General features: G+C 32.0%; 1 long non-coding RNA gene across 1 annotated transcript; it reads left to right on the top strand.

Moving 5' to 3' along the window:
* The first annotated feature begins 560 nt into the window (after positions 1–560).
* Positions 561–5,224, top strand: LOC139522519 (uncharacterized). The gene is made up of 3 exons (XR_011664459.1): positions 561–705; positions 1,669–1,806; positions 5,076–5,224. It is a non-coding gene; the product is annotated as an uncharacterized lncRNA (long non-coding RNA).
* Positions 5,225–11,181: the final 5,957 nt, after the last annotated feature.

Genomic DNA, 11,181 nt, shown 5'->3' with positions numbered 1-11,181 from the left:
TCATTTATCTTGATATTAAGATAAAGTAGTTTTTTCTCTACATATTAATACCCATCTAGGACATCTATTTTAACAAAGAATGTATGTTGTTTTATTTCTTCCGTTTATCAAAAACCTATAAGCCACCAGCGCTAATAAGGTTTTTATGTTATTTCTCAGTAACAAGAAATGCATTAAAGGATTTCGTTTTGTTTTTATATATCTGAACGCTAGCAATGTTCAAACAAATAGGTCAACTACGTCGTATCATAAAACAGCGCTAGTTTTTTTCATATATGAAACGTATATATAATCTATTAGGTTCATAGTTCGTGATAGTTTTAACAACACTGTCGCGTAGTGTTGTCATTTTAACGATATGTATTAACATCACTGTATAAGCGGGATGTTTAGCTAGCCATAACATTAGATTCAACCGACCATTTTTTCTTAAAATGTCCTGTACAAAGTCAGAAATATGAAACTTGTTATCAAATAGTCCGTGTCTATGTACATTGGGGTTTAAGCATCCGCAGCGCATGCATACATTTTTTCGTTAATTGCATAAACATATATTTAAAACATGTTTTTGTATTAACTTTAACGGTTCATTTTTTAACCTACGCCAATTTGTAGCCGTTTGGTCATTCTGTTGAAAGTGCGTACATGCGAACTACTTTGTTTACGTTTTCCAAGTTGGCGGCCGCCAGCGTACAAACCATGCAGGTATGAATTTTACTTATATTAAACGATATAACTATTTTAAATCAATGTATATGACAGAATTCAATTGCATAGGAGTCAGGTCTGATCGCTGGTGGACAATAATCCAAATTACCGTTTCTTGGAAGGAGAAATAACAGAAATTTTAAAAAGGGGGAGGGGGTACTTCAAAAAAAAAGTATCACACTTTATTCTAGCTGCGGTACCATACTGTGGCATGCATAAATTTATTCTCATAGACAGAAAATAGTGTGCTGGATATTAAAGATGGTAGGATCACCCCCTTCCCCTAAAAAAACCCACTGCATTATCATTATTGTGTGGCATTGGCATGATCAAGGATTTGTATTTGTAAAGTAAGTAAGTAAAACTTTATTTGGATTCGGCATATTGACAAACAGTACAAACATTTTTCTCTGTGTCTATAATTTCTAAACAATTAAACATTTATAAGCTGGAGTATATATCAGTAACACTCAAGAATGTGTCCACTCCTTAAAAGGGAGATAGATAGATAGATAATAGGCTGCAAATACTAATAGTTATGTTCAAATGCCAGAATCATGTATTTTAATTTACAAAAATGTACAAGTACAATGCATAATCACTTTTTTTTTTTTAAATGTACACAAAATGTACATGTACATTCCATTTATCGGTTGGATCATCTAGCTACTAATGGCTAGTTTACAGAAAACGAGGCATATATAATACTGTTATATTCCACTAACCTTATATTATATGATTATATATTTTTAATTTTTGTGTTTTTATTGAATTTATGCTATTTTGCATTGGTGTCCCTGTCTTCAATTTTCCCTCCTTTAAGACTTGCATGTGTAGGCTGACGGTAAAGACACAGAAAAGTGCAGGGGGAAATCATGATCAGTACCCCTCTTTTGTTGACTAGCTGTATATTTTAAAATATATAGTGCTGATTCTGATGATAGATAATTATTTTTTTAGGTTTCTTGTACTAAGTAACTGATTATCATGACACAGCTGTCATAACATGAGGTGCCAGGACAGGCAGGAGATGTGAGAAGTAGCAGTTTTAAAAATTTATCGTGGGAAATGTTAATTTTAATAGTATTTTATCTTTTGGTAAGTTTTAAATAGTCTTATATATAAAATAATTAGAATTTTGAATGTATACATGAGGGTTTGGATGGGTTAAATGATTAAAGATAAGAGAAAAAAGGGCCAGGTTAATTTTTTGAAGATAAGAGAAAAAAGGGGTGAAAATTAAATGTTTACTGATACAGAATAACAGCTCCCCCCCCCCCCCCCAAATCCAGACCCTCATACATACATACATGTACATATATTACAACATCATTTTTTTGTCAAAATAGGACAAGTGAATTCATATTTAAAGTGTAAATTAAGTTTCTAGTTTAAAAAAATAAAATTTAATGAAAAACTAAGGTCATATAATCATATGTAAATGTAAAATACTGCAATCTTTTGAAACAGATAAAATAATGTGAAATGTCAATTTTAGACCATGAAATTTAGTCCTCATTAAAACTGATTATTTCTGTAATATGCTAGAAATATAGGTAGGGTTGAACAAACCCTACTTTTGTACTTGAATGTCGGTTTGATAGTAAACTAATGTGCAATTTTATATGACTGTAAATGAGAAATCAGCTAATTTTGATTATTTTTGTCAAATAGTCTGTTCGGAGTACCATAAAAACAATATTTAAGTATGAAAATAAACAGTTTTGCTGATCTTACTCTTTCATTCATAATATTACATTCAATTTTGGCAAAAAATGACAAACTAAAGCAAATTTATAGCAACTCAATATTGAAATCTGTCACTAATCATGTGTATTTGTAACAAAAAGTTTGTTCCAGTGTGACATTTGTTCCGCCGGAACTAATTTCATAGAAAATATGTTCCACTGGAATTTATTTCACAGAAAATATGTTCCACTGGAATTTATTTCACAGAAAATATGTTCCAGCATTGTAAAATTTGCTGTAACTAAATTTTATGATTAAATGTGAAATAAATTCTGGAACAAAAATCATAGCTCCATGAATTTTGTTCAAATCAATATTAAGTTTTTTTTTAAAGTTAAATAAGTTCCTGTTATATATTAAAGTTTTAAACAAACATGTATTTATTTAAAAATAAAATCAATGATAAAGTTCCGCTCAAACCTTTTTTCACAGAAAGAATCAGAAAATAAGTACATTTGCAACATATTGCACAGAAAAACGTTTTCTTGTTACATTTAAATTATTATAATGCTGTACTGAGTATGTTTGCATGGAATACTTTTGCAATTAAAGGCATGACTGTAACTATAGCATGGAAATAAGGAATAAAAGCAATGGTAATGTATCATACTTTGTATTTATGTTTTATTTGGTATTCCTTCTTGGTTTCTGTTAACTAGCATTACCCCGTTTTCTAGTCATACATGTACTTGGTTCATGGCACAGTTTCAAAAGAGTGTGTCTTTTTATATAATTGATCAGTCACTATGTCCATTTCAAATAAGTACATATGTTCATTTTCTAATATATACTCTTTTTCTAAATGATTTTTCTTATTCTTCTCTTTTCTGGCTGAAAGTGTCATATTTTACATTTTTACGGAGTATATAACTAAACATTTGCTTTACATATGCTATACTCCACAAGATCCGAATTAAAAGATTTTCACTTTTTACTTTTCATTTATTATTGATATAATACTTAATTTTATAAAGCAATTGAATGATAACTTTAAACTCACTGATGACAAATTCTCATTATATAAGAGAACTTGTTCAACCAGTGGAACATATATCACAGTCAAGGAACTTATTTCACCGGTCAAGGAACAAATATCATAAACCTGGAACTCATTTCACTGAGGAAGGAACAAATTTCACCAACCCGGTACTTATTTCAACAGGTAAAGTGTGGAACTTATTTTATAGAGATGGAACAAATTATATAGAAATCATCTGTGAAAAAAGTTCTCCCAGAACATATTTCCTGTGATATTAGTTCCACTGGAACTTTTTTCACAGGAACAAATTTTTGCTCACATATTCTTCAAATATCTATAAATTTGTGATTTTTCTTTACATGATTTGAAGTTGGAGAGAATTGAAGATTTGAGCCACTATAAACATGCATGTATAATATCACTGTACTAGTATACATGTTTTTTAAGGGGCCAGCTGGACACCGCCTCCTGGTGGGGGAGTTTCTTGCTACATTGAAGACCCATTGGTGGCCTTCAGTTGTTGTCTGCTCTATGGTCTGGTTGTTGTCGCTTTGACACATTCCCCATTTCCTTTCTTAATTTTATGTATAAAAAATATCTCTGCATATCTGAAGCCCCAGACAAGTAAAATTTCTTTTGGACTAGTAAGTTTTTGCAAAACTTTGTTTGAACCAATAAGAAAAATGTCAGAATATTGGACTTTGGACTAGTAGTTGAGAAAAGATTTTGGTGCAGACTGTATATATACTGTAAACCAACTTATTTTTCGCGAGCGATTTATTTTCGCGACTTTCGCGAGTAGGAAAATAACGCGAATATAAATCGTCGCGAATATGCTTTATCTTAGATCTTTCCTTATTAAACTACATCATTGTATATCCAGAAATTAGAATATCGCAAAATTAAATAGCCGCGAAATAGACAAGAAAGGATAAAACGCGAAATAAAGTATCCGCGAAAAAAAGTTGGTTTACAGTATCACATTTCCTTTATCAAAACTTTTTTTCAAGCAGAAAAAATGAATGGGTTGAAGAAAAATTATTGAAGGCTTAGTAACATTTGTCAAAATTAAATATTTAAGGAAAATATGCTCTTTTTAGTGGCCTCCTCTCATGCTTGTTTCTAGCTATAGTATAAATTGCACTTATCAAAATCTTAGACCGACGCATGTTTTATTTTACTAAACACATAAATATATATATATTATATCAGATTTTGAATTATTTCTTCTAGAATGGTGTTTTTCTATGCATTCTACAAACTAGTTTTCTTTAAACAAAGCTCTAAAATACCTTGTGAAATATAATTTTAGCTTTTAAATTACATTCTGTAGTACATTGAAGTTGCAAAGGGAGATAAGATCAATATGTAATAGCTTCAAATTAAGATGTGAAAAAATATATGTTATATTTTACTAGATTTTTGCACATGATCTCCTGATATGTTCTGAATTTGATCACAGGTGGGTTTTTTTTTTATTGTTCATGTATCATTATGAATTGGTTTTTTTTTCTTATTTTTGTATGAACTATTCTGATCCTTCATAAAGTCAAATAGACAATACCAAACTTTGATTTAAAATGATATGCAATACAGTACATATACTATAAATCTATTAATTAATGATTTTTTCTTCTAGAATGGACATATATGGAACTGTAACACAGAGAAGCTGACTTGAGAGAAATATACTTAGTATTTGTGTGCTGATAGAGAATGACAGTCACAGACTTTTATAAATGTTGTTATTCAAACAATTAGCATACACACAGGAAATAAACATATATATAATTTTTACTTGTTTCTTTTTAAGTCAATCTTAAAAATCAATCTATGGAGAAGGGTCATAGTCAAAAACTAGTAAATTTTGATGTAAGCCATTACAGACATCCATATGGCCTTTACTACAGTAGACTCCGGCCAATCGGATACCCAAAATGTCAGCTAAAAATATCTGATTGTCCGATATATTCAATTAGCCGATGAACGTATATTCCTCCAAGTTTGTTTTTTTAAATTGACAGAAACAACCCTATTAAGATACCTATAGCTATTATAGCTGCTTTATTAATGGAAATTTGTAACTAATCTCATTGTTTTTTCAGGTACAAGTTCGGATAATTCGGTTGATTGAGTAACAGATCGATCAGTTGATAATAATGTATTTTGTTTATCTATTTGTCTATTTTGTAATGAGAAATAGTTCAAAGCCCAACATATGTTAATGCACCAGAATACATTTTAAGAATACCGTACATGGAAATCTCTACTGAGTTTTAGGTGTTAAGGTCAAACATGAAGAGATTATGAAATTGCATGGTAAATCTTTTTTTGATGATGTGCTATTACTTTATTATTACGATGATAAAGAGTTTAGTCATTTTTTAGCTCACCTGGCCCACAGGACCAAGTGAGCTTTTCTCATCACTTGGAATCCTTAGTCTTCCGTCATCTGTCGTCCATTAACTTTTACAAAAAATCTTCTCCTTTGAAACTACTGGGCCAATTCAACCAAACTTGGCCACAATCATCATTTGTGTATTTAACTGAAAAGAATGTCAAGTGACCCGGCAAACCTACAAAGATGGCGGCCATGGCTAAAAATTGAACATAGGGGTAAAATGTAGATTTTTGCTTACAACTCTGAAACCAAAGCATGTAGAGTAAATCTGACGCCGGATCATATTGTTAATCAGGTCAAGATATATCTGTTCTGAAATTTTCTGATGAATGGGACAACCCATTATTGGGTTGCTGTGGGTTGCTGCCCCATAATTGGTAATTTTATGGAAATTTTGTCTTTTTTGGTTATTATCTTGAATATTATTAAAGATAGAGATAATCTGTTAACAGCAATAATGTTCAATAATGTTCAGCAAAATATGTCAAAATGACAAAAATGGTCAGTTGAGAGTTATTGACCTTTATAGTCAAATTTTTTAAAACTTTTACAAAAATCTTCTCTATAACTACTGATATATAAAAAAAGAAGATGTGGTATGATTGCCAATGAGACAACTATCCACAAGAGACCAAAATGACACAGAAATTAACAATAAGAGGTAACCGTATGGCCTTCAACAATGAGACAAATTGAACCAACCTTGTCCACAATCATCAATAGGGTAATTTTTTTTTTAAATGTGTCCGATGACCCTGCCGGTGAACTAAAATGGCTAACATGGCTAAAATTAGAAGAATGCGGTTTTTCGGTTCATATCTCTGAAACCATTTAGAGCATATCTGACGAGGATACAAATGTTCATTAGACCCAGATCTATTTGACCTGAATGTTTTAGGCCAATCAGGCAATTTGTTGTTGGGTTGCTGCCTCTGAATAGTTAATTTTAAGAAATGTTTGCAGCTTTCGGTTATTATCTTGACTGAGAAAGTAAACAAATCCTGGTTACAAACTAAAACTGAGGGAAACGCATCAAATATAAGAGAACACATAACAGAAACACAACATACACATTGTGTAACACACACAGAAACGAACTATAATATAACAATGGCCATTTTCCTGACTTGGTACAGGACATTTTAAGAAAAAAAATGGTGGGCATGCCAAACAACCCGCTTTAATGGCAATGTTCATTGTAGATAGAGATAATTGTAAGCAGCAACAATTTAAGTAACGTAAGATCTACAATAACATCACCAAAACACAATTTTTGTCATGAATCCATTTGTGTCCTTTGTTTAATATGCACATAGACCAAGGTGAGCGACACAGGCTCGTTGGAGTCTTTTGTTTAGATGCTACAAGCAACTGGGCATCTGGCTAACTATATTTGGATAGTTTAAATTTGACATTTCGGTGCTTTAATAGCTACTTATGCGGTATGGGTTTTGGTGATTGTTGAAGGCCGTACTGTGTCAAATAGCTGTTACTTTCTGTGTCATTTGGTCTCTTTAAGATTTGACAAAGTGGCAATCATACAACATCTTCATGATCTTCCTACTAAGCAATATTGCCGTAAGATATGAACAATCATCTTTGACATATGTACATTTATCACTTGTAAATTGTTCCATAATGCAGGTATGCAGCTTGTTTATAAATTCACCATAATGTAGACACTTATTTCATGATAATGGAACACCGTATCGGTGGTCACGTAGTAGCGTGTTTGTCTAGGGGTCGTGTGTTCAAATCATGGTTGTAAAATAGGTGTTTGAGGCTTCTCAAATAACCACGTAGCATTAAGGGAAAAGAGCAAAGACTGTTCTGCTTGGAGTCAGATTGATTGTGTACTAGCACGTTGATAATTAGCCTCAGTATAAGTGTCTTGTACAAAATCAAGGCAAATATCATTTCACATTATTATGTTCTCGTTATATTATCTTATCGTCTTGAATGTTGGACGTTGAGTAACCATATTTTTTTTATCCTTGAACAAAACATATGGGACGAGAATGAGGAATGTGGGGAAAGAGACAACAACTCGACCATCGAACAGACAACAGCAGAAGGTTATCAACAGGTCTTCAATGCAGCGAGAAATTCCCACACCCGGAGGCGTCCCTCAGCTGGCCCCCATACACATAATAATTATATATTAGTTCAGTGATAATGAACGCCATACTTAACTCCAAATTATACACAAGAATACTAAAATTAAAAATGATACAAGACTAACAAAGGCCAGAAGCCCCTTACTTCGGACAGGTGCAAAAATGCAGCGGGGTTTAACATGTCACAAGTTATGAGATCTCAACCCTCCCCCTATACCTGTAGCCAATGTAGAAAAGTAAACGATAACAATACGCCAATTTCTATTCTGGCAAATATTGATAATAAATTTCCAATATCTTAACCTGGGGGAAAAAGCAATTAAATAATTTGAATAAGTCTTATGGTAGATTTTTTTTCAAGCAGTCTTTTCGTTTCCACTTGCAGTTTCGACTTTTAATATAAAGTATTCATTTTAATAATTTATTTAACTCTACATTTAATAAAATGCAAACTTGAAGAAAACCTATCGAAAAATTACAAAAGGTCACTGAAATTTGAATAACTCGAATCGTATATTATCAGCGTCAATTCATTGCTATTTCCTTGCTTTTTTGGGTCTTTGGTGTAAACCCCAAAAAAGTAATTCCGACCGCAGATGGCAGTTAGGTCCGCTGCTGTATGCCCTAAGGTAATCGGTGCCCTCAGGTAATCGTGGCAATAGTGCCCATATGCGTAGTAATAACATGATCTAAAAATAGAATAAACTAAAAATACATCATTGTACTTTCTATTTCGACTGACAGTATATGTGCGAAAAATAGGAGAAAACAGGAACACATACAAATTTTTACAATAAGTTACGACAAATAATTCACGAAAAAATCCAAATATTTGGTTTATTTGTGATCATTGCAACGTGAACAGATATTTATTTAGTGAAACGTAAATGACTTAAAATAATTAAAAAGAAAACACTTTTTGAATGGCGATTGAAACTTTTATAATAATAGTTGTCAAAAACTGGTTTCATAGAGATTTATGTAAATAAATGTATATACAATTATTTAAACTAACTATTAAAGAATAAAAGTTATCCACACATGCCTAAGCCAGCAAACATTTGATTTTCGGTGGAGGGGGGGGGGGGGGGGCTATGGATTTTTTTCCTTCGGCGAAAGACAATATTTTTTTGGAGACAGGTCGAAAACATTTTTTTCTTTCATTTCAATTTTAGCATTACATATAGTGGCAGAACAATTAGAAACAAACTTTAAAAAAAAAACCATAGCCCCCCCCCCCCCCCCCCCCCCCCCTGAAAATGAAATGATTGCTGCCTAAGTTTCGTGAATGTCCTGTTGAAACTTTGACTATCATTGTGTTTGGTAATATATGACACTTACATATGGACAGATTACGCATATATTGATTTTGGTTACTTCTTTTAAAGTAACATAAGTAGAACATGATAACATTTAATAGATAGGTTATTTAAATCAGTCCATCTTGTTCGACTGCATGAGGGGCAGTGGCGGATCCATTCATTTAAAAAAAAAGGGGGGGAGTCCCCAATCCAGGACACAAGGAGGGGGTTCCAACTATATGTTCCCATTCAAATGCATTGATCTCCAAAAAAAAGGGTTCCTATCCCCAGAACACCGATGGACCCGCCACTGAACTGTTACAAAAAATATCGCAATAAACTGTCACGGCATTATTTGAATTTAAGTGTACTGCATGCATCTTGCACTGTAAGATTAGCATTAACACTAATGCAAAATTGTTAAATAATTACCACTTTCGTTTGTTTTTTCTTATCTTTGTTTGAAATGTATTGTATTTAAATGGATGTCTACGAGAAAACCATGCAAAATCAAAAAAAAATTATGAAAGGGGTTGTGGAATTTTCAGCTGATTTTGGGTTCCTAGTAAAGTATTAAGTACATCTAATAGTTCTATGGTTAAAAAATGACACTTTATCTCAAATTATGTGAATCCAGGGCAATTCTAGTTTAGTACCAAATTTGCTGGAAAATGTTGTTGAAAATAGACATTTTTGGTTTTTTTTTTATTGAATAGTTCAAAGTATTATATGACAAAAAAAATTGTTTGGCCTTAAAATTCAGACTTTCTACTAAAATAAACTGTAATTTGGATCTTATTTCAACCTTTATTTTTGTTTTTATTTTTATTGACATAATTGTGTTTTTCTTAAATTTGAAATCAGCCTGTACTGAAAATGTCCATAAAACCTCAAAAGTCACTCAAATTGAAAAAATATTTTGTTAAATGTTATGGTTCACTACAAACTAGTATTCCTTAACGGGATTTTGGTTGCAATTTGATATAAGCTTATTTGAATAAAAGATGAAAAACTGAAAAATATAGCTAAAATTATCTCCCTTTGTAAAACTCTTCACAATAAAAGGTAGATTTAGTGTCAATAACAGAAGGAGGGAAATCAACAAATGTGCAGAAGGATAGGAAATAATGATATTTTTGATGAATATGGTGTAGCCAAAAACTGATTTTTATTGAAAGAGTGTAACAAAGACATAGCAAACCATGTGGCAAAGACATTCCCACTTCCACTGGGATAAGTCTGATCCTGATCAGATAGTCTAGACATGACTCATGAGTCTAGACTATCACTATCATGTCTAGGCTACTCAAGAGTCTAGGTTTCAGACTCACATTTTAAAATGCATATGCTGCAAACATGGACAGGAGTTGGATTGCAGTAGACAAGAAGACAAAAAAGCTTCTTTGTGTACCATTCTTTGTTTATTCGAAAGGGGTAGTAGATATATATATATATATATACAATTAAAATAGAAGAACCTAGATAACGATATGTATGTGTTCAATAATGATACATTTAAAAAAGAAGATGTGGTATAAATCCCAATGAGACAACTGTCCACAAAAGGACACAGAAATTAACAACTGTAGGTCACCGTACGGCCCTCAACAATGAGCAAAGTCCATATCGCATTGTCATCTATAAAAGGTTCAGAAATAACAATAAAATCCAATTCAAACGAGAAAACTAACGGCATTAATTATATAAAACAAATGAACAAAAACAAATATTTAGCACATACTAGTAAACAAACGACAACCACTGAATTACAGGCTCCTGACTTGGGGCAGGCACATACGGTTTTTTTTCTCATAAAAGTTGTACAAACAATCGATATGTGAAAAGTATTCCATCAATTATATCAAAGTATATTAAGCAAAGCATACATTTATATACTGAACGACTTTAGAAACGCAACACTCATTT

Source organism: Mytilus edulis, chromosome 5, assembly GCF_963676685.1.
Source record: "Mytilus edulis chromosome 5, xbMytEdul2.2, whole genome shotgun sequence".
NCBI lineage: Eukaryota > Metazoa > Mollusca > Bivalvia > Mytilida > Mytilidae > Mytilus > Mytilus edulis.
The sequence above is the reverse complement of the archived record's forward strand: the minus strand, read 5'-3'. Positions and strand labels throughout refer to the sequence as shown.